The sequence below is a fragment of the Salvelinus fontinalis genome, chromosome 39 (genome assembly GCF_029448725.1).
Source record: "Salvelinus fontinalis isolate EN_2023a chromosome 39, ASM2944872v1, whole genome shotgun sequence".
Lineage (NCBI taxonomy): Eukaryota > Metazoa > Chordata > Actinopteri > Salmoniformes > Salmonidae > Salvelinus > Salvelinus fontinalis.
The window spans coordinates 22,241,584-22,266,584 of NC_074703.1; the positions used below are offsets into that span (position 1 = coordinate 22,241,584).

At 45.0% G+C, this 25,001-nt stretch overlaps 1 pseudogene; it reads left to right on the top strand.

The window, feature by feature from the left end:
• The first annotated feature begins 9,804 nt into the window (after positions 1-9,804).
• On the top strand, positions 9,805-23,551 carry LOC129838401 (peroxisome proliferator-activated receptor alpha-like; annotated as a pseudogene).
• Positions 23,552-25,001: the final 1,450 nt, after the last annotated feature.

Below are 25,001 nucleotides of genomic sequence, written 5' to 3' on the forward strand. Positions count from 1 at the left end.
TGCACAGACCATACAAACACTTCACACCGCGCGTCCGCTGCCACTCTAACCTGGTGGTCCCAGCGCGCACGACCCACGTGGAGTTCCAGGTCTCCGGCGGCCTCTGGAACTGCCGATCTGCGGCCAACAAGGCAGAGTTCATCTCAGCCTATGCTTCCCTCCAGTCCCTCGACTTCTTGGCACTGACGGAAACATGGATTACCACAGATAACACTGCCACTCCTACTGCTCTCTCCTCGTCTGCCCACGTGTTCTCGCACACCCCGAGAGCTTCTGGTCAGCGGGGTGGTGGCACTGGGATCCTCATCTCTCCCAAGTGGACATTCTCTCTTTCTCCCCTGACCCATCTGTCTATCGCCTCCTTTGAATTCCATGCTGTCACAGTTACCAGCCCTTTCAAGCTTAACATCCTTATCATTTATCGCCCTCCAGGTTCCCTTGGAGAGTTCATCAATGAGCTTGACGCCTTGATAAGTTCCTTTCCTGAGGATGGCTCACCTCTCACAGTTCTGGGTGACTTTAACCTCCCCACGTCTACCTTTGACTCATTCCTCTCTGCCTCCTTCTTTCCACTCCTCTCCTCTTTTGACCTCACCCTCTCACCTTCCCCCCCTACTCACAAGGCAGGCAATACGCTTGACCTCATCTTTACTAGATGCTGTTCTTCCACTAATCTCATTGCAACTCCCCTCCAAGTCTCCGACCACTACCTTGTATCCTTTTCCCTCTCGCTCTCATCCAACACTTCCCACACTGCCCCTACTCGGATGGTATCGCGCCGTCCCAACCTTCGCTCTCTCTCCCCCGCTACTCTCTCCTCTTCCATCCTATCATCTCTTCCCTCTGCTCAAACCTTCTCCAACCTATCTCCTGATTCTGCCTCCTCAACCCTCCTCTCCTCCCTTTCTGCATCCTTTGACTCTCTATGTCCCCTATCCTCCAGGCCGGCTCGGTCCTCCCCTCCTGCTCCGTGGCTCGACGACTCATTGCGAGCTCACAGAACAGGGCTCCGGGCAGCCGAGCGGAAATGGAGGAAAACTCGCCTCCCTGCGGACCTGGCATCCTTTCACTCCCTCCTCTCTACATTCTCCTCTTCTGTCTCTGCTGCTAAAGCCACTTTCTACCACTCTAAATTCCAAGCATCTGCCTCTAACCCTAGGGAGCTCTTTGCCACCTTCTCCTCCCTCCTGAATCCCCCCCCCCCCCTCCTCCCTCTCTGCGGATGACTTCGTCAACCATTTTGAAAAGAAGGTCGACGACATCCGATCCTCGTTTGCTAAGTCAAACGACACCGCTGGTTCTGCTCACACTGCCCTACCCTGTGCTTTGACCTCTTTCTCCCCTCTCTCTCCAGATGAAATCTCGCGTCTTGTGACGGCCGGCCGCCCAACAACCTGCCCGCTTGACCCTATCCCCTCCTCTCTTCTCCAGACCATTTCTGGAGACCTTCTCCCTTACCTCACCTCGCTCATCAACTCATCCTTGACCGCTGGCTACGTCCCTTCCGTCTTCAAGAGAGCGAGAGTTGCACCCCTTCTGAAAAAACCTACACTCGATCCCTCCGATGTCAACAACTACAGACCAGTATCCCTTCTTTCTTTTCTCTCCAAAACTCTTGAACGTGCCGTCCTTGGCCAGCTCTCCTGCTATCTCTCTCAGAATGACCTTCTTGATCCAAATCAGTCAGTTTTCAAGACTAGTCATTCAACTGAGACTGCTCTCCTCTGTGTCACGGAGGCGCTCCGCACTGCTAAAGCTAACTCTCTCTCCTCTGCTCTCATCCTTCTAGACCTATCGGCTGCCTTTGATACTGTGAACCATCAGATCCTCCTCCACCCTCTCCGAGCTGGGCATCTCCGGCGCGGCCCACGCTTGGATTGCGTCCTACCTGACAGGTCGCTCCTACCAGGTGGCGTGGCGAGAATCTGTCTCCGCACCACGTGCTCTCACCACTGGTGTCCCCCAGGGCTCTGTTCTAGGCCCTCTCCTATTCTCGCTATACACCAAGTCACTTGGCTCTGTCATATCCTCACATGGTCTCTCCTATCATTGCTATGCAGACGACACACAATTAATCTTCTCCTTTCCCCCTTCTGATAACCAGGTGGTGAATCGCATTTCTGCATGTCTGGCAGACATATCAGTGTGGATGACGGATCACCACCTCAAGCTGAACCTCGGCAAGACGGAGCTGCTCTTCCTCCCGGGGAAGGACTGCCCGTTCCATGATCTCGCCATCACGGTTGACAACTCCATTGTGTCCTCCTCCCAGAGTGCTAAGAACCTTGGCGTGATCCTGGACAACACCCTGTCGTTCTCAACTAACATCAAGGCGGTGACCCGTTCCTGTGGGTTCATGCTCTACAACATTCGCAGAGTACGACCCTGCCTCACACAGGAAGCGGCGCAGGTCCTAATCCAGGCTCTTGTCATCTCCCGTCTGGATTACTGCAACTCGCTGTTGGCTGGGCTCCCTGCCTGTGCCATTAAACCCCTACAACTCATCCAGAACGCCGCAGCCCGTCTGGTGTTCAACCTTCCCAAGTTCTCTCACGTCACCCCGCTCCTCCGCTCTCTCCACTGGCTTCCAGTTGAAGCTCGCATCCGCTACAAGACCATGGTGCTTGCCTACGGCGCTGTGAGGGGAACGGCACCTCCATACCTTCAGGCTCTGATCAGGCCCTACACCCAAACAAGGGCACTGCGTTCATCCACCTCTGGCCTGCTCGCCTCCCTACCTCTGAGGAAGTACAGTTCCCGCTCAGCCCAGTCAAAACTGTTCGCTGCTCTGGCACCCCAATGGTGGAACAAACTCCCTCACGACGCCAGGACAGCGGAGTCAATCACCACCTTCAGGAAACACCTGAAACACCACCTCTTTAAGGAATACCTAGGATAGGATAAAGTAATCCTTCTAACCCCCCCCCCCCCTTAAAATAGTTAGATGCACTATTGTAAAGTGGTTGTTCCACTGGATATCATAAGGTGAATGCACCAATTTGTAAGTCGCTCTGGATAAGAGCGTCTGCTAAATGACTTAAATGTAAATGTAAATTAAATATAAATGTTTATATTAGTTGAAAAGGGTCTTAACTTCAACATGATTGTGTTTTGATGTATTTCTAATTCCTTTAAAACCATTCTCTGGTGGACGTTTCCTAAGAGGACAGATGTGAACAGCTGGTTAATTGTCTTCAGTCTCAGTTTTGGATGGAGCTCAGATGAAATCGGTAAAGAGTCTGGGATTGAGCGTCTTGGTAGATTTACTTGGAAATGTGCTGCTGCTGGGAACCTCTGTGTATGTCTGAATCAATCAGTGTTTGGAAAGATCATTAGTCATACTGTGATCTACAATCATTGGTGGTAGCAAGAAAGTGGATGCTGTAGCAGTAGCTTTATCTAAAGTGTCTATAGCTAACAAATAACAAGACTTAGATACAACTGCCTCTTGTGATCAACATCTGACAGCTGATCAATAACGATGAACAAAAGAACCCTAGACAGTCGATTGTATGTCCAGAATATACCAACAGCTGCCTGCATACCTTCAAGGGTCATTGCAGGACTAAGTGTTAGCTACAGAGGGGGGATATTCACCCACAGTGCTACAATGTCTCCGGCAGATGTTTCCAACCACAGAGTGAGAAGAGAGGCAGCTGTGTGTGTTTTAGTTAGTCAGATCTAGTCCCACACAGTGGAACCACACAGAGATCCATAGATAGACATCTCTCTCTGTACAGAGTAATGGGCCATGGGGTATAGAGTTACCAACTCCCCATGATAGAACTTCACTGAACTTCACTAGGCTACATAACAGAACCTGGAGGTGTGTTAGCCAGTGAGTGTGTGTATGTGTGTGTTTATACAGTATGTGTGTTGCGTTGCTTGCGTGTTAGTTTGTTAGGATTTTGGGGTGGAACATCACTGGAACTAGGGCTGTAGGCATTCCCTGAAGATGTTTTGGTCTGTGATCGTGTGTGTCTTTGTCTGTGTCCGTGTGTCAATGGATCATTGTGTGCAGATTATGTAAAATGCATTCTCGCGAAGATGAAGAAAAGAGGAGGATTGAGAGGAAGATGAGAAGAGGAAAGCACTTAAAGTTATAGTTTCACGTCATTGTCCTTCACTAACAACAGCATCACACCCGAATCCATGGACTGTAATGCATCCTATCTGGGAATGTGCACTTTGGTAGCCTTGTTGAGTCAGTGAGTAATAAGGTGATAAGACCTAGTCCAGTATTGACTTAGTGGGCACGGACGGTTTGCTCTCCCTCACAGTAAACACACTGAAGCAAATGACCTGACCTTTTCTTCCTTGTTCTGAGTGAGTCTGAACATCACTAGAGCTGTATGTAACATTCTTTATCTCAGGAAGTGAGGTAGTTATACACTACCTAGAAAAGATGACTCAATATTCCCTCCCTTGTTTCATACATGCTCTCTCTTTCTCACTCTCCCTCTCTCCCTCCTCTCCTCCTCCCCTCCTGTTCTCTCTCTCCCTTTCTATACAGCCATCTGATGTGTGATCTGGATCCTGGTCCACCAGTACCATGGTACCATGTCTCAGCCTCCAGTATTTACGCTGCAGTAGTTTATGTGTCGGGGGGCTAGGGTCAGTCTGCAGTCTGTTATATCTGGAGTATTTCTCCTGTCTTATCCGGTGCCCTGTGTGAATTTAAGTATGCTCTCTCTAATTCTCTCTCTCTCTCTCTCTCTCTCTCTCTCTCTCTCTCTCTCTCTCTCTCTCTCTCTCTCTCTCTCTTTCTCTCTCTCTCACTCTCTCAGAGGACCTGAGCAATAGGACCATGCCTCAGGACTACCTGGCCTGATGACTCCTTGCTGTCCCCAGTCCACCTGGCCGTGCTGCTGCTCCAGTTTCAACTGTTCTGCCTGCGGCTATGGAACTCTGACCTGTTCACCGGAAGTGCTACCTGTCCCAGACCTGCTGTTTTCAACTCTCTAGAGACAGCAGGAGCGGTAGAGATGCTCTGAATGTGATCAGCTACGAAAAGACAACTGACATTTACTCCTGAGGTGCTGACCTGTTGCACCCTCAACAACCACTGTGATTATTATTATTTGACCCTGTTGGTCATCTATGAACATTTGAACATCTTGGCCATGTTCTGTTATAATCTCCACCCGGCACAGCCAGAAGAGGACTGGCCACCCCTCATAGCCTGGTTCCTCTCTAGGTTTCTTCCTAGGTTCTGGCCTTTCTAGGGATTTTTTACCTAGCCACTGTGCTTCTACACCTGCATTGTTTGGGGTTTTAGGCTGGGTTTCTGTACAGCACTTTGAGACATCAGCTGATGTAAGAAGGGCTTTATAAATACATTTGATTTGATTTGATTTAGACATGCCAGGCTCATACAGCCCTCCGTCCCCTTTGGTAGAGTCCCTTCTGGGCAGACCGCTGTGTGGAGACCTGATCACAGACATGGAAGACACAAGGACTGAATGTCATGTTTTGGCTTTGATCATCATGTCTTGTTCCTGTGCTTCCCTCTGCTGGTCTTGTTAGGTTCTTTCCCTCTTTCTATTCCTCTCTCTCCTCCTCCCTCTTTCCCTCTCCCGCTCTCTCTCTCTATCGTTCCGTTCTTGCTTCCAGCTGTTTCTCATTCTCTTAACGACCTTATTTACTCTTTCACACCTGTCCCCTATTTTGCCCTCTGATTTGAGTCCCTATTTCTCCCTCTGTTTTCCGCTTCTGTCTTTGTCGGATTCTTGTTTGAGGTTAGCTGCTCTGTGTCCTTGTTCCGCCCTGTTGTGTTTTTGCATTTGTCAGATGCTGCGTGTGTGCAGGTGTCTATGTCAGCTACGGTCTGTGCCTTCCTGAAGCGACCTGCAGTCTGTGGTCGCGTCTCCAGTCGTTCCTCTCTACTGACAAGAGGTTTCCAGTTTCCTGTTTTGGATTACCTTTGATAATATCCAGGAACATCATTGTTTGTTTAAAACTGGAATAAAGACTCTGTTTCTATTACGTTGCTTTTGGGTCCTCCTTCATCAGCATAACAGAAGAATCCGACCAAGAATGGACCCAGCGACTATGGATTCTCTCAACACTACCGTCAAGTTCCAGGGAGCAATGCTCGGCAGACACGAGCAGGAATTGTCTGCTGCTCGTCATGCCGTTGAGACTCTGGCCGCTCAGGTCTCCGATCTCTCAGGACAGTTTCAGAGTCTTCGTCTCGTACCACAAGCTACTTCCTGGTCTTCCGAGTCTCCGGAACCCAGGGTTAATAATCCACCATGTTACTCTGGGCAGCCCACTGAGTGTCGCTCCTTTCTCACCCAGTGTGATATTGTGTTCTCTCTCCAGCCCAACACATACTCTGGAGAGAGAGCTCGGATCGCTTACGTCATATCACTCCTTACTGGGCGGGCTCGGGAGTGGGGCACAGCTATCTGGGAGGCAAGGGCTGAGTGTTCTAACGTTTATCAGAACTTTAAGGAGGAGATGATACGGGTCTTTGATCGTTCAGTTTTTGGGAAGGAGGCTTCCAGGGGTCTGGCTTCCCTATGTCAAGGTGATCGATCCATAACGGATTACTCTATAGAGTTTCGTACTCTTGCTGCATCCAGTGACTGGAACGAGCCGGCGTTGCTCGCTCGTTTTCTGGAGGGACTCCACGCTGAGGTTAAGGATGAGATTCTCTCCCGGGAGGTTCCTTCCAGCGTGGACTCTTTGATTGCACTCGCCATCCGCATAGAACGACGGGTAGATCTTCGTCACCGAGCTCGTGGAAGAGAGCTCGCGTTAACGGGGCTTCCCTTCTCCGCATCTCAACCATCTCCTTCCATCGGCTCAGAGACTGAGCCCATGCAGCTGGGAGGTATTCACATCTCGACTAAGGAGAGGGAACGGAGAATCACCAACCGCCTTTGCTTCTATTGCGGTTCTGCTGGACATTTTGTCATGTCATGTCCAGTTAAAGGCCAGAGCTCATCAGTAAGCGGAGGGCTACTGGTGAGCGCTACTACTCAGGTCTCTCCATCAAGATCCTGTACTACCTTGTCGGTCCATCTACGCTGGACCGGGTCGGCTGCTTCCTGCAGTGCCTTGATAGACTCTGGGGCTGAGGGTTGTTTTATGGACGAAGCATGGGCTCGGAAACATGACATTCCTCTCAGAGAGTTAGGGAGGATCACACCCATGTTCGCCTTAGATGGTAGTCCTCTCCCCAGTATTAGATATGAGACACTACCTTTAACCCTCACAGTATCTGGTAACCACAGTGAGACCATTTCTTTTTTGATTTTTTGTTCACCTGTTACACCTGTTGTTTTGGGTCATCCCTGGCTAGTATGTCATAATCCTTCTATTAATTGGTCTAGTAATTCTATCCTATCCTGGAACGTTTCTTGTCATGTGAAGTGTTTAATGTCTGCTATCCCTCCTGTTTCTTCTGTCCCCTCTACTCAGGAGGAGCCTGGTGATGTGACAGGAGTGCCGGAGGAATATCATGATCTACGCACGGTCTTCAGTCGGTCCAGAGCCAACTCTCTTCCTCCTCACCGGTCGTATGATTGTTGTATTGATCTCCTTCCGGGGACCACTCCCCCTCGGGGTAGATTATTCTCTCTGTCGGCTCCCGAACGTAAGGCTCTCGATGATTATCTGTCTGCTGAAGGCATTCAGATGGATCCCGCTAAGGTCCAGGATGTCAGCGATTGGTCCGTTCCTAAGTCACGTGTCGAGTTACAGCGCTTTCTCGGTTTCGCTAATTTCTATCGGCGTTTCATTCGTAATTTCGGTCAAGTGGCTGCCCCTCTCACAGCTCTGACTTCTGTCAAGTCTTGCTTTAAGTGGTCCGGTTCCGCCCAGGGAGCTTTTGATCTCCTCAAGAAGCGTTTTACATCCGCCCCTATCCTTGTTACTCCTGACGTCACTAAACAATTCATTGTCGAGGTTGACGCTTCAGAGGTGGGCGTGGGAGCCATTCTGTCCCAGCGCTTCCAGTCTGACGATAAGGTCCATCCTTGCGCTTATTTTTTTCATCGCTTGTCGCCATCGGAACGCAACTATGATGTGGGTAACCGCGAACTGCTCGCCATCCGCTTAGCCTTAGGCGAATGGCGACAGTGGTTGGAGGGGGCGACCGTTCCCTTTGTCGTTTGGACTGACCATAAGAACCTTGAGTACATCCGTTCTGCCAAACGACTTAATGCACGTCAAGCTCGTTGGGCGTTGTTTTTCGCTCGTTTCGAGTTCGAGATTTCCTATCGTCCGGGAAATAAGAACACCAAGCCTGATGCTTTATCCCGTCTCTTTAGTTCTCCTGTGGTTTCTACCGAACCCGAGGGGATTTTCCCTGAAGGGCGTGTTGTCGGGTTGACTGTCTGGGGAATTGAGAGACAGGTAAAGCAAGCACTCACTCACACTGCGTCGCCGCGCGCTTGTCCTAGTAACTTTCTGTTCGTTCCTGTCTCTATTCGTCTGGCTGTTCTTCAGTGGGCTCATTCTGCCAAGTTAGCTGGTCACCCCGGCGTTCGGGGTACGCTTGCTTCTATTCGCCAGCGGTTTTGGTGGCCTACTCAGGAGCGGGACACGCGCCGTTTCGTGGCTGCTTGTTCGGACTGCGCGCAGACTAAGTCAGGTAACTCTCCTCCTGCCGGTCGTCTTAGACCGCTTCCCATTTCTTCTCGACCATGGTCTCAGATCGCCTTAGACTTTATTACCGGTCTGCCTTCGTCTGCGGGGAGGACTGTGAGAGCCGCCAATAAACGTAGGATTAAGAGTCCTAGGTATTGTCGCGGTCAGAGAGTGTGGCTTTCCACTCGTAACCTTTCCCTTACGACAGCTTCTCGCAAGTTGACTCCGCGGTTCATTGGTCCGTTCCGTGTCTCTCAGGTCGTTAATCCTGTCGCTGTGCGACTGCTTCTTCCGCGACATCTTCGTCGCGTCCACCCTGTCTTCCATGTCTCTTGTGTCAAGCCTTTTCTTCGCGCCCCCGTTCGTCTTCCCTCCCCCCCTCCCGTCCTTGTCGAGGGCGCACCTATTTACAAGGAACGGAGGATCATGGACATGCGTTCTCAGGGACGTGGTCACCAGTACTTAGTGGATTGGGAGGGTTACGGTCCTGAGGAGAGGAGTTGGGTTCCATCTCGGGACGTGCTGGACCGTTCGTTGATTGATGATTTCCTTCGTCGCCGCCAGGGTTCCTCCTCGAGTGCGCCAGGAGGCGCTTGGTGAGTGGGGGGGTACTGTCATGTTTTGGCTTTGATCATCATGTCTTGTTCCTGTGCTTCCCTCTGCTGGTCTTGTTAGGTTCTTTCCCTCTTTCTATTCCTCTCTCTCCTCCTCCCTCTTTCCCTCTCCCGCTCTCTCTCTCTATCGTTCCGTTCTTGCTTCCAGCTGTTTCTCATTCTCTTAACGACCTTATTTACTCTTTCACACCTGTCCCCTATTTTGCCCTCTGATTTGAGTCCCTATTTCTCCCTCTGTTTTCCGCTTCTGTCTTTGTCGGATTCTTGTTTGAGGTTAGCTGCTCTGTGTCCTTGTTCCGCCCTGTTGTGTTTTTGCATTTGTCAGATGCTGCGTGTGTGCAGGTGTCTATGTCAGCTACGGTCTGTGCCTTCCTGAAGCGACCTGCAGTCTGTGGTCGCGTCTCCAGTCGTTCCTCTCTACTGACAAGAGGTTTCCAGTTTCCTGTTTTGGATTACCTTTGATAATATCCAGGAACATCATTGTTTGTTTAAAACTGGAATAAAGACTCTGTTTCTATTACGTCGCTTTTGGGTCCTCCTTCATCAGCATAACACTGAAGATATTTCTCAGTGGGATGACACACTCAGTGGGATGACACACTCAGCTCCTTTGACCTGTACCCTGCGTATTACAGCACTGGCCCTGGGTCTGAGAATTCCGTTGCTCTGGGTATACATGTGTGTGTTTTTGTGTGGGCATGTTTGGCCTTTCTTCCATGGTCACACAAACACGCAAATACACACACATATCCCTTACACTTCCTCAGGCCAGACCGACAGCTAGCCAGAATGGGAGGAAGGCAGGCAGGCAGACAGAGACACACATACATAACCTCTAATGTCCTTCTCACATTCCTGAATGGACATAAAAATACACACGTCCTCTGTAATTTGAGTGAGATGAGCTGACCCAAATTCCTGAAGTCTCTATCGCAAAAAGTATGCTATAGACTTATTATATGCAATACATCTGATGAATGAGGGCAGAGGAATTTTATCAGCGAAATATGCCACCACGCCCTCAAGGCTTGTGTCAAACAAAATGGTGTCAGGGAATTATTTGCAATTACACATAAACAAAGTAGGTAGCCTACTTAATGGCAGTTACAGTGTATATATGGCCTATTTCCTTACTCTTAGTTCTAGATATTGACTCTAAAAAGTGTGTACTGTTTGCTTCTGTTAACCACATTTAAAGGTACTACCTTTGTCTTTCTGACAGGGATTCTTGAGAAGGACCATCAGACTGAAGTTGGAATATGACAAGTGTGACCGACACTGTGAAATACAGAAGAAGAACTGCAACAAGTGCCAATATTGTCACTTCCACAAGTGCCTTGCTGTGGGCATGTCCAACAATGGTAAGAACGTAGTCAGTCCCCGAGTGTCCCAGTATATAATAGTAGTATAATAGTATATAAAATAGCAGTGTAATAAAGCTTGCCTGACCACCCGAGAGGTGGGGCAAGTACTGGATTGAGCAGAGTAGCGTGACAATGCCACCACCTTTTTTGACCGGTATGGTCCAGCTTCAGAGGATAGGACACACCAAAACTCAACACAAAAATAGCAAACAATTATTTTTATTACTTACACAATTTCATAAGGCAGCGTGCATAAAATGCTAGGCGACCTACTAAATTCCTGCAGTCTCTGTAACCCAATCAGAAGGCACACAGGCTAGTAAGTGCGACAAATCCGCTAAAAAGTGACGCAACACACACACTAGTGAGGTATATGGTTAAGGAGAACTGAACATCCAAGGTCCTACTACTACTTCACTGCAAACTTGGCCTAGATCCAATGAAACACAATTGTACAAACATGAAAATTCACTGCAGACAGGGGCATAAGAGCCTACACACGGTCCAGAGATCCACACCTGACAATAAAGTCACAGAACCCCCCCCCCACTTTGAAATACGCAGTCTGCAATCCCTGTATTGTTCGCCCCCACATAACCCATTTAACAAGACTAAGCCAACAAAAGAAGACCTAGTGTAACGACTGTCATATTCGTTCTCCTCCTCAGACGAGGAGGAGCATGGATCGGACCAACACGCAGCGAGGTATGTAGACATAATGATTTATTAAATGAAGACAAAACACAAGGAACACTTGAATAAACTACGAAAAACAAAAAACGTTAATTAAACAGACCTGAACTTGTGGACATAAAAAACAATGAACGCACGAACAGGAAAGAACGAGACGAGACAGTACCGTGTGGTGTAACAAACACAGACACAGCAACAATCACCCACAAACAAACAGTGTGAACAACCTACCTTAATATGGTTCTCAATCAGAGGAAACACCTGCCCCTAATTGAGAACCATATCAGGCAACACATTGAACCCAACATAGAAACACATAACATAGACTACCCACTCAGCTCACGTCCTGACTAACTAAACAAAGTTAAACAAAGGAAAATAAGGTCAGGAACGTGACACCTAGACATAACATTGAACATTTAAATGTAACATTTAAAACACTTGGCTCTCCTAGCTGACGGACACCTCATGGGGTCTGGGCGTGTGCACCACTGTTGGGCCGGTCTGAGTGGCAGACCGGCAGTGGATCTGTATTCAAGGTGCACTGAAAAAGCCCAAACCTGGACAGGAACAACAAATAGGCTATACCCGGATTCAGGTTGATCGCCCTAGGTTTCAGCCTGATTAATTACATAGAATAAAGAAGTGCACTACACTCACGGCACGCTCTGTTTACAAACACTGAGAAAGCTATGATGGAAAAATGTTATGTTTGTGCTCTTCTAATAACCAATTTCTGTGATCATGCAAGTGACGAATCCTCACTTTCAGTATCTGTAATTTGTCAGTACGCCCAGACCCTTGTTTTGAAAACAAAAGATATCTCAGTTTCAAGGTCTCAGCTTAGAGAGAAGAAGCCTTGTGCGTTACTGGTCTGTCACATCCATGAGACAGTATTGGTGTGTCATATGAATGAAGCAAACTTTAATGATGAATTAATGATGAATGACGAATAATCTAAATCATGCAAATATAACTTGTCTGCAGTATATAGGAGAACTAATGTGACTGCCCCGGTAGAGCTCCTGACAGACGTTCACTATGGTGCTTCAAGTTTGTTGGAACCTCTCCAGTTAACTGTTAATAAAGATTGATTCATTTAAGCTTGACTTTTAGTGTCCCATGTGTAGAATTTCTACAATAAAGCTTAGCCAATTAATTTGCATGTCCAAAAGCACGCTACAAAAGCAAGGGAGATGACTCACACTCCTAGCAACCCCAATATCTTATCTGGTTTTTCAAATTCACCTTCACTACCTGTCTTCGTTGCCGGCTGCCCTACCCAGCAGCGAATGGCAACTTCCCCCTGTTGAAGGGGTCTATAGACAATAGGCAAACAGGGCCAACAGAGCATAGTGCAGTGTTGCAATGTCGTGTTTTTTTCACAAAAGGGGCAGCTCCTTGTAATATGCTCCGTCAAGCGACGCAGTTTTTTCCAGGGAAATTTAGACTCGATGTATCATTCCTTAAGAAGACAGAAGGGCAGTATTGAGTGAGTTTTGCAACTGTCCATTGTTTGTTTTGTATTTTTCTATGTTTTGTTTGGTCAGGGTGTGATATGAGTGGGTATTCTATGTTGTATGTCTAGTTTGTCTATTTCTATGTGTTTGGCCTGATATGGTTCTCAATCAGAGGCAGGTGTTTCTCGTTGTCTCTGATTGGGAGCCATATTTAGGTAGCCTGTTTTGTATTGTGGGTTGTGGGTGATTGTTCCTGTTACTGTGTTTCTGTGTTCACGTTACGGGACTGTTTCGTCGTCGTTTGTTTGTTGGTTTTTGTTATAGTATTCTATTAAAATGAATACTCACCACGCTGCATCTTGGTCCTCCTCTCTTTCGCCTAACGACGAGCGTTACAGCAACGTCTGTCCCGCCCCTGTGTCTACATCTGTAACGATCGTCGTATGAAGGAGTGGACCAAAACGCAGCGTGGTAAGTGTTCATGGTAAATGTATTAATCAAAACACTCAAACAAAATAACAAAGACGGAAAACCGAAACAGTCCTGTCAGGTGCAGACACTAAACAGAAAACAACTACCCACATAACCCAAACGAAAAAGGACAACTTATATATGATCCCCAATCAGAGACAACGATAGAAAGCTCCCTTTGATTGGGAACCACACCAACATAGAAATAAAGAAACTAGAATGCCCACCCTAGTCAGAACATCACATATTTTCCGGCATCCCTTCTGGTATAAACACTGAAGAGATGGACGTTCAGCTACTTCCCCTTTTACTACTTGCAAGCTACCTTTTTTCCACTTTTTATTTTCAGATTTGCTAAACGCAATTATGTCTATGTCCAGTTTGGAGGAGTGTCTGTGCGAGCTGGTGAGACAATACGAGAACCTTTAAAACGCTTCGATGCGGTTGTATATGGACAATCAAGCAAATGTCAGAGATATCACAAAATTTGAACACCGATACTGATATCAAAGAAACATGGAGAAAGATTCAGGACCGGTATGTTAACAATATGAAAAGGGTGAAGGAGACGAGGTGTCGAGCTGCCACTGGTGTGTGTCTCACCGATTGTCAGACACCGATTGGCTTCGTGTTCATGTAAAACATCGTCAGCAGACACCAACATGCAGCCGAGTCCTTTTGTACAGTTAGTGTGTTTGTGGTCTTGTGTTTAGCAGACCTAGTTAGATCATTTGAAATCAGCTGTTTTCTGGATAGGAGAATGTGTGAGTGGGAAATATTCAGTGCCTGGGTTATCATAATGATAGCAGGGCTAGTTCAAACATCAGAAAACAGACATTGTGCTGTGTGTGTGTGTTAATTAGATTGAGAAGTTTATGAAATCAGTTATTTTGGGTAAACATTTTAACTCAGAGCCCATGGAGATATTTATAGATTGCTTGCTATGTAGTCTAATGTATTCGCGATCTGCTTGTAGGTGTTGGAGGGGGGAAGGGTTGGACAGTCCAGAGATTGAGCTGAGCCCTGAGGGCCCATTCCCGGCCACTGTCACCAACACCCAACCCACTGTCTCTCTGCCCTGCAACTCCATCAACCTCCCCCCCATCTTCCCGACCCAGCTCCAATGGCTGGAAGAGGAAGACAGCTGAGAATCCTTTGGACACTGACATTACGCAGCGGTTGGATGACTTAAAGAAACGTCAGCAGGAGTTACAGAAACAGCATCAGTGTCCAGCAAAGGCCGTCTACAACGTCATGATACCATGATACTATTCCTGCTGATCAACGTCTCCCGTTTATCTCACCCCAAAAACTCTTGTGTGCTTTAAAAAAAAAATATATATTTTTTTATATACACTGCTCAAAAAAATAAAGGGAACACTTAAACAACACAATGTAACTCCAAGTCAATCACACTTCTGTGAAATCAAACTGTCCACTTAGGAAGCAACACTGATTGACAATAAATTTCACATGCTGTTGTGCAAATGGAATAGACAAAAGGTGGAAATTATAGGCAATTAGCAAGACACCCCCCAAAACAGGAGTGATTCTGTAGGTGGTGACCACAGACCACTTCTCAGTTCCTATGCTTCCTGGCTGATGTTTTGGTCACTTTTGAATGCTGGCGGTGCTCTCACTCTAGTGGTAGCATGAGACGGAGTCTACAACCCACACAAGTGGCTCAGGTAGTGCAGTTCATCCAGGATGGCACATCAATGCGAACTGTGGCAAAAAGGTTTGCTGTGTCTGTCAGCGTAGTGTCCAGAGCATGCAGGCGCTACCAGGAGACAGGCCAGTACATCAGGAGACGTGGAGGAGGCCGTAGGAGGGCAACAACCCAGCAGCAGGACCGCTACCTCCGCCTTAGTGCAAGGAGGTGCACTGCCAGAGCCCTGCAAAATGATCTATAGCAGGCCACAAATGTGCATACTGTCTAGATGACAGTCCTATAACATCATATTACACAATACATATATGGTTTGTTCGAAAATGTGCATATTTAGCGGCACAAGTCGTGGTTATACAATGAGAATAGTAGCCAAACTGCAAACAAAATCTTGGGAGAAATCTTGGGAGAGGCACCTAATCTAATCAATAACTAATCATAAACTTGACTAAAAAATACAGGTTGGACAGCAAATGAAAGATACATTAGTCCTTAATGCAACCGCTGTCTTAGATTTTTAAAATGAACGTTACTACGACATACAGCGTGCGTTAAAGCGAGACCGCACCGAAATTAATGGCGGAATAATAGTTTCACTTTTTCGACAGAAATTACGAATTAACATCATAAATAGTTCTTACTATTTGATGAGCTTCCATCAGAATCTTGTACAAGTTGTCATTTGTCCAGAATAATCGTTGCTCGGTTGTAGAAGGTCGTCTTCAACTGTGGAATTAGCAGCAAACGTTAGCTGAGGTCTGCCTCGCGTCATGACGAACGTAGAAAAGACTGCACACCCGGTTCCATGAGCTCTTGTTCGGCCTCAGATCTACCTAGACACCCCATTCCAATTCTCACTGCTTACTGACATCTAGGGGAAGGCGTATGCAGTGCATGTAGACCCATAGATTACATGCAAATTAATAAACTGACCCTGGAACAGAGCCCCCGATTTCAGATTTCTCACTTCCTGACAGGAAGTTTGCTGCAAAATTAGTTCTGTTTTACTCACAGATATAATTCAAACGGTTTTAGAAACTAGAGAGTGTTTTCTATCCAATAGTAATAATAATATGCATATTGTACGAGCAAGAATTGAGTACGAGGCAGTTTAATTTGGGAACTAATTTTTACAAAGTCGAAATGGCGCCCCCCTATTGAGAAAATGTTTAAGGACAACAAAGTCAAGGTATTGGAGTGGCCATCACAAAGCCCTGACCTCAACCCTATAGAAAATATGTGGGCAGAACTGAAAAAGCGTGTGTGAGCAAGAAGGACTACAAACCTGACTCACTTACACCAGCTCTGTCAGGAGGAATGGGCCAAAATTCACCCAACTATTGTGGGAAGCTTGTGGAAGGCTACCGAAACGTTTGACTCAAGTTAAACAATTTAAAGGCAATGCTAACAAATACTAATTGAGTGTATGTCAACTTCTGACCCACTGGGAATGTGATGAAAGAAATTAAAGCTAAAATAAATCATTCTCTCTACCATTATTCTGACATTTCACATTCTTAAAATAAAGTGGTAATCCTAACTAAAACAAGGAATTTTTATTAGGATTAAATGTCAGGAATTGTGAAAAACTGAGTTTAAATGTATTTGGCTAAGGTGTATGTAAACTTCCGACTTCAACTGTAACACCGGATACGGCTGTTCAAATGTCATCGCTAGTTAGAGTCAAAAAGAGTGCCTCAGCTCCTCTTGCTTGGTAAGTTTTTCTGGTTTCCCAAGCCCCCTAGTGTATATACAGTGCCCTGCAAAAGTATTCATCTCTCTTGGCATTTTTCCTATTTTGTTGCATTACAACCTGTAATTTAAATGGATTTTTATTTGGATTTCATGTAAGTGACATACACAACATAGTCCAAATTGGTGAAGTGAAATGAAAAGAATTACTTGTTTAAAAAAATTCTATCAAATAAAATCCTGAAAAGTTGCGCGTGCATATGTATTCACTGCCTTTGCTATGAAGCCCCAAAATAAGATCTGGTGCAACCAATTACCTTCAGAAGTCCCATTATTATTTAAATAAAGTCCCCCTGTGTGCAATATAAGTGTCACATGATCTGTCACATGATCTCAGTATATGTAAACCTGTTCTGAAAGGCCCCAGAGTCTGCAACACCACTAAGCAAGGGGCACCACCAAGCAAGTGGCACCATGAAGACCAAGGAGCTCTCCAAAAAGGTCAGGTACAAAGTTGTGTAGAAGTACAGATCAGGGTTGGGTTATAAAAAAATATCCGAAACTTTGAACATCCCACGGAGCACCAATAAATCCATTATTAAAAAATGGAAAGAATATGGCACCACAACAACCCTACCAAGAGAGGGCCGTCCACCAAAACTCATGGACCAGGCAAGGAGGGCATTAATCAGAGAGGCAACAAAGAGACCAAAGATAATCCTGATGGAGCTGCAAAGCTCCACAGCGGAGATTGGAATTGCTGTCCATAGGACAACTTTAAGCCGTACACTCCACAGAGCTGGGCTTTACGGAAGACTGTCCAGAAAAAAGCCATTGCTTAAAGAAAAATATAAGCAAACATGTTTGGTGTTTGCCAAAAGGGATGTGGGATTCTGCCAAAATATATGGAAGAAGATACTCTGGTCAGATGAGACTAAAATTGAGCTTTTTGGCCAGCAAGGAAACCGCTATGTCTGGCGCAAACCCAACACCTCTAATCACTCCGAGAACACCATCCCCACAGTGAAGCATGGTGGTGGCAGCATCATGCTGTGGGGATGTTTTTCATCGGCAGTGATTGGGAAACTGGTCAGAATTTAAAGAATGATGGATGACGCTAAATACAGAGAAATTCTTGAGGGAAACCTGTTTCCGTCTTCCAGAGATTTGAGACTGGGAAGGAGGTTCACCTTCCAGCAGGACAATGACCCTAAGCATACTGCTAAAGCAACACTCAAGTGGTTTAAGGGTAAACATTTAAATGTCTTAGAATGGCCTAGTCAAAGCCCAGACCTTAATCCAATTGAAAAGCTGTGGTATGACTTAAAGATTGCTGTACACCAGCGGAACCTATCCAACTTGAAGGAGCTGGAGCAGTTTTGTCTTGAAGAATGGGCAAAAATCCCAGTGGCTAGATGTGCCAAGCTTATAGAGACATACCCCAAGAGACTTGCAGCTGTAATTGCTGCAAAAAGTTGGATCTACAAAGTATTGACTTTGGGGGGGGGGGGGGGGGGGTGAATGGTTATGCATGCTCAAGTTTTCTGTATTTTTGTCTTATTGCTTGTTTGTTTCACAAGAAAAAAATATTTAGCATCTTCAAAGTTTTAGGCATGTTGTGTGAATCAAATGATACAAACCCCCCAAAAATCAATTTTAATTCCAGGTTGTAAGGCAACAAAATAGGAAAAATGCCAAGGGGGTGAATACTTTCGCAAGCCACTGTACACTACACAAGGTGGACTTCCTCTCGGGGTTTAACGCAACGAAAACAGTCCAATGCCCCAAACAAACAACTCCACCCACGAACATTCGTTACCGGTGTAGACTCATTAAGGCGAGTGCAATGAGGATACTTGCAAAAGCTACAAGCCAAATGTTCATCCAAGCACAGCTCCCCCTCCAAGACCTGCCTGCACTCTCCGCTCCACCTTATTTCAGTTTCTCAGAGCCCCGGGCAGCGTCTTGCAAGCAGGCATAGTTGCGAGCAATTACTTCATGATTTAGTGACATCCTCCCTTACAAACTGTCCCACAGCTTCACAGTATGTAGAAAACAAAATATATTTTATCACAAGGATCGAAAATAATACATGTTAGCGCTACACAGTGGAAACCAATCCTATGTTGGGCTACGGACTATAGAAAAAACAAGAGCTATGTCCCAAATGGCACCCTTTTCTCTTTGGACCCTGGTCAAAAGTATTGCACTACACAGGAAATAAGGTGCAAGTTGGGACACAACCAATAACAAGGGAAATAGTTCAACTGTAAAACAGTCTCGCATCCCCTCTTCTTATCTCAAGAATGCATCTATGATATAACTATAAAAGCTATCTCGATGTCAATACATCTTTGTCTCAGGAGGGAGGGAGAAAGGAAGTTGTTCTTGACTCCAGAGCTTGTCGTATATGTGTGTTTGCATTTACTCAACAATTTTTCTTACTCTTTTGTAAACGTACTGTATGACCTTGTGGACGTGGAGATAGCACAGGACCACCACACACTCACATGCGCTCACACACACACGCACGCACACACACACACAGTGAGTTATCTACAATAGCTTTGTAGGGGTCGGGGGTTCAATGAGGTCAAAGCCACTTCTCAACGTGGGGCTGTTATAGAGCAGTCACAGACAAGTGCGGCAAACTCAATGACATGTGTACAGTACTAGTCAAAAGTTTGGACACACCTACTCATTCCAGGGTTTTTCTTTATTTGTACTATTTTCTACTTTGTAGAATAATATAGAAGACATCAAAATTATGAAATACATATGGAATCCTGTAGTAACCAAAAAAGTGTTAAACAAATCAAAATATAATTTATATTTGAGATTCTTCAAAGTAGCCACTCTTTGCCTTGATGACAGCTTTGCACACTCTTGGCATTCTCTCAACCATGAGGTAGTCACCTGGAATACATTTCAATTAACAGGTGTGCCTTGTTATAAGTTAATTTGTGGAACGTCTGTTACATCTGCTCCTGACACGCCCTCTACTTCTCACCCTGTGTCTCCCTAACCTGCCACCACTCCCCCAGTGCTTTCTCCCTCTTCCTCTCTGTGTGTGTGTGTGATTGTGTGGGGGGAGACAGGTGTTCTGGAGGCAGAGCTGATCCCCACCAGCTGCAACCTGTTCCATAATCAAAACCTCTACAAATACTCAGCCCTGCCACTTCCATGCTGCCAGATCGTAACCTCTGCTCAGTCAGACTGTGGTTTTTAGCCGGTTGTTCCTGCTAAGATCCTGTTTTCGTGTTATGCATGTTTTCCCTTGCCTGATGCTGTTTTCCTCTCCGCTACAGTTCTGCCCGCTCTGACTTTGGCCCATCTCCAGTCCCACGTCTCATCAATCCTGCTACTCTGTCCTGGACCCCCTACTCCACTGCGTCCTGGGATTCTTCTCTGGACCAGTTAACCCAGTCCCAACTCCCCTCGCTCCAGCCTCAGCCTCCACACCTGGCTTCCTGTAACCCGCCGAGCTTCCCCTGGCCCGCACCCCATCTTCCCCCTGTGTTTCAATAAATACCTTGGTTACCTCATGCCAGTCTCCTCGTCTGAGTCTGCTCTTAGGTTCCCCTGTTCCTCTCCGCATAACAATTTCTTTCCTTCTTAATGTGTTTGAGCCAATCAGTTGTGTTTTGACAACGTAGGGGTGGTATACAGAAGATTGCCCTATTTGGTAAAAGACCAAGTTCATATTATGGCAAGAACAGCTCAAATAAGCAAAGAGAAACGACAGTCCATCAATACTTTAAGATATGAAGGTCAGTCAATCCGAAACATTTCAAGAACTTTGAAAGTTTCTTCAAGTGCAGCAAAAACCATCAAGCATTATGATGAAACTGGCTCTCATGAGGACCGCCACAGGAATGGATGACCCAGAGTTACCTCTGCTGCAGAGGATAAGTTCATTACAGTTACCAGCCTCAGAAATTGCAGTTCAAGTAACAGACACATCTCAACATCAACTGTTCAGAGGAGACTGTGTGAATCATGCCTTCATGGTTGAATTGAGTAGTTGTGTCCAAACTTTTGACTGTTACTGTATGTGTGCATCTATCTGGTCTACCCCACAGCTATCCGGTTTGGTTGGATGCCTCAGTCAGAAGGGGGAGAGAGAGGCGGGAGGAGACCTCAGGCAGGTGGACCACAAGACCCTGGTCAGACAGATCCATAAAGCCTACATGAAGAACTTCAACATGAACAAGGCTAAAGCACGAGATCTGCACACCGGTGAGTGGGAGAATTTCATTACTTTGCTTTAATGAAAACCACACTGTAAAAAAAATCCAGTTGTTTTTACTTTCAGCCAGTTACCTGTAAGTTACTGTAAAACAGGAAAAACATGGTACCGTATTTATGGTATGCAATACTGTTACTCTAATTTATTTACAGAACCAATAATGCTACTGCAATCATTTTACGGTAACATATTCTTACTGTAAAGCGACATTTGCATATTTCCCGAAGTGCCTTTTGAATGAATTGTAGAGCTACCACCCACGACTGTATTTGTTAGAGACAGAGACGTGGTTGTTGCATTCATCCATGTTCAATCCTGTGGCCTTCACCAAGTGAGATACTAAGCGAATATGTCAAATTATTCCGAACTACGAAACATGAATATTTATAAAGTCATCCCCACACTTATACTTTTCACCTAGAGCACATGTCCAACTCATTCCACAGAGGGCCACGTGTCTGCAGCTTTTCACTCCACCCTTGTACCTGAGTGATGACTTAAGGTCACTAATTGATAAGGAATTCCCCTCACCTGGTTGCCTAGGACTTTAATGAAAGAAAATAACAAAAATCTGCAGCCCTCCATCCAATGAGTTTGACACCCTTGAGTTAAGCCATTTAAACTGGAACAACCATTTCAGTAACGGGTTCAAAAAAGCTAACTCATTGGATTAGTTTAGAAACATGTATATTATTAAGATATGATTTATCTTTGTGTAGCATAAGATTAACCAATCAATGTACATGCAAAAATACAGATATTAAAAACTAAAAATTCAACCTGCAGTAGAGCATGCTGGGAAATGTGATAACGATTACAGTTATTTTACAGGAATTTACAGGTAACTGGCTGCCAGTAAGTTACCGTAAACAAAACTGTTTTATGGTATCAATGCCTCTACTGTAATCCATTGACGGTACCATTACAGGTACTGTAATCTATTGTAAGGGTAGGGGAGAGTGAGAGTTGTTTGAAATCAGGCTAAGTGTAATTTGCTTAATTTCCACAAGGGGCCTGAGTTGTACATATAGCTTCTATTTTGTGTGTGCTTGGTTTACAAAGTTATTTATTTGTATGATGTGCCTTTCTAATTGTATATTTTTTCTTTATTATAAAACAGCACGGCCACAAAGAAAGCAATGTATATAAAATAACAAAACAGATACCAATTAACTAAGACTAAAATATAAAATGTATATAACAATATTTAGCAAAAATGTTTTTCTCGCTTGCTCCAGAGGATGAGCTTTGATTTTGTTGCCCGTGTGCTTTTTGTGCGGCATTCTTTTTGATTGGTAAGTGAACTGCTACTGTGTTTTACACAATATTTCCTGACCGTGAATTCTTTTCCACAATGGAATTTACAGTAATCTACTGTATTCAGTATATACAATATGTTACTGTTGATTATACAGTAATTTACTGTGACAATAAAAATGTTTTACAGTGTACTCCTAGTCATTGACTGCTCACTGGCGCCCCTCTCTGGCAGCCTATATCATGCATAACATTTAGGACACGTTTACCAGACCCAGAGTAAGCCAAGTTGGGCTAAAACACACTGTCAGTGAAGATTTTTTATTGAGAATGATTTTTAATCACGGACTAGGTTTAATCTGGACCCAGGAAACCGGTCCAGAATGTGTAATATACTATACATTACGTAACTATGCTTATAAAACTGTATTATGTACAAACTGGGTTGGTCTTTATCCCTTCTTTCCGGCAGCCTTTTGTCATCCACGACATGGAGACAGTCCAGCTGGCTGAGCAGATGGTGATGGCCAAGCTGGTAGGTGGAGGAGGAGGTGGTGTCGGCCCAGATGGAGCAGGGTCTGGGCCCGAGGAACTCCAGGAGAGGGAGGCAGAGGCCAGGCTGTTCCACTGCACCCAATGCTTCTCTGTGGAGACTGTGACAGAGCTCACAGAATTTGCCAAGTCCGTACCAGGCTTCCAGTGCCTGGACCTGAATGACCAAATGGGTGACCAGTTTTAGGATTTTGTAAAACTTTATGTATGTGCAATGTGTGGTTCATGTTATGTTGTGTATATTGTATCATATTCCTTGTGAAATGTCTGTTGTTGTTTTATGGATGAGTCTTCTGCAAAAACAAATCCACCTGAGAATAGTTTTCTACTACTTATACTAATATAATCTACATTTTCTACCTGAATTAATTGAAGTTAACTGGCTTGACTGACCCCCATACTCTGCAGGTGACTGTTGAAGTAAGTAAGTATGCCTCCTGTATGAACAAAGATGGCCTCCTGGTGGTGAGCGGAGAAGGGTTCATTACCCGGGAGTTCCTCAAGAGTCTACAGTTGCCCTTCAGCGACATGACGGCGCCCAAGTTCCAGTTCGCCATGAGGTTTAACTCCTTAGAGTTGGACGACAGTGACCTTGTGCTATTCTAGGCCACTATCCTCTGCTGTGGAAGTAAAAGACAAAACACAGACCCTTTTGACTATGGTGCAGCTATGACGGATGCACAGCGAGCCCAGTGCAGTACACTGTAAAAAAATGTCTTTGGACCAAACCAAAAAAATGCTTCAACTGGTTACAATTTAAATGAGTTTGGTTATTGAAGATATATTTCACAGTGGATTAGATGGTACAATGATTCTCTGCACTATACATTGCTTGTTTAGAATTTTAGCAACCAGGAAATGGCGGAGCAATTTCTGCATATTTCACCTTTAAACCTAATAAATAACAAATACAAACTAATATTTATTGTAAATGAAACCCATTTTTTATCTTGTTCCAATTCTATTTTTCCTTTTTTCCCCCCACAATATTGTAGCCAAATGGTACATTTTTAACAATGGAAGTCTTAAACAGGCTTCTACATACCACATACAATTATGCAAGTATTATAAATTCAATGCAGGCAGTGTACAAGCCAGTAAATCTTATATTGTGAATACAACAGCACAGATAAACCTTGAATGACATCCATTCTTAAGGGTGGCTATAAATATTTGTTTTTAAAGTCAAGCCTCAATTAAGCCACGCCTTCCTCTTCTCATAGGTTGACACCACTTGAAAGCGATTTAAGAACTTTCATTAAATTCAAAACACCACATTGATCTATCAAATTCACTGTTTGACTTCCAAAATACTGAATGGGTTTATCAAACCAAAGATTATGCCAATCACACCAGATGAACACCAGCATTCCAATTTGATGGTGTATCACATGTACTTAAACAAGTAAAGATGCTAATCACACTTAAGGGAGAAATACAGTACACCATATTCCCTAGAATGACATTCACAATTACAATTTAACCTGTCTAAGACTGGGTTTCCGCTAGCGGCACCCCGTTCCGCTAGCGGAACCTCTCGCCAACAGCCAATGAAATTGCAGGGCGCCAAATACAAATCAACAGAAATCTCATAAATCAAATTTCTCACACATACAAGTATTAGGCACCATTTTAAAGATACAATTCTCGTTAATCCAGCCACAGTGTCTGATTTCAAAAATGCTTTACAGCGAAAGCTCCACAAACGATTATGTTAGGTCACCACCAAGTCACAGAAAAACCCAGCCATTTTCCCCGCCAAAGAGATGAGTCACAAAAAGCACAAATAGAGATAAAATGAATCACTAACCTTTGATGATCTTCATCAGATAACACTCATAGGACTTCATGTTACACAATACATGTATGTTTTGTTCGATAAAGTGCATATTTATATCCAAAAATCTAATTTTACATTGGTGTGTTGTGTTCAGTAGTTCCAAAACATGCTATGATTTTGCAGAGAGCCACATGAATTCACAGAAATTGATTTTGTTGTCATGGAGGACTGATTGGGCTCATTGATTCAAGTTGAAAAATAAATGCTGCGCTCATGGAATGGCATGCTTTGAGCACTACTGAAAGTGCTATTTACATGTGAAAAATGAATGCCATATGCTGCATTTGCTATAGGCCTATTGTTTACCTTTTTGTTGGTGACACTGATATCTTGATAATATGCAGCTCTTTAAAGGGCAAATCCACAGATGAAACATTAACAAAACGGACACCCCGCCTCTGTTTTGGTAAAAAGCTGAGGGATGCGCCTGGAGTAATGTAACCACTCTCAGATTAATAGACAGAGCTATGGATGCAAAGACTGACCATCCATGATATCACAGTTATTGTTTTAACTATGTTATGAGGCTATAGAGTGTTTGT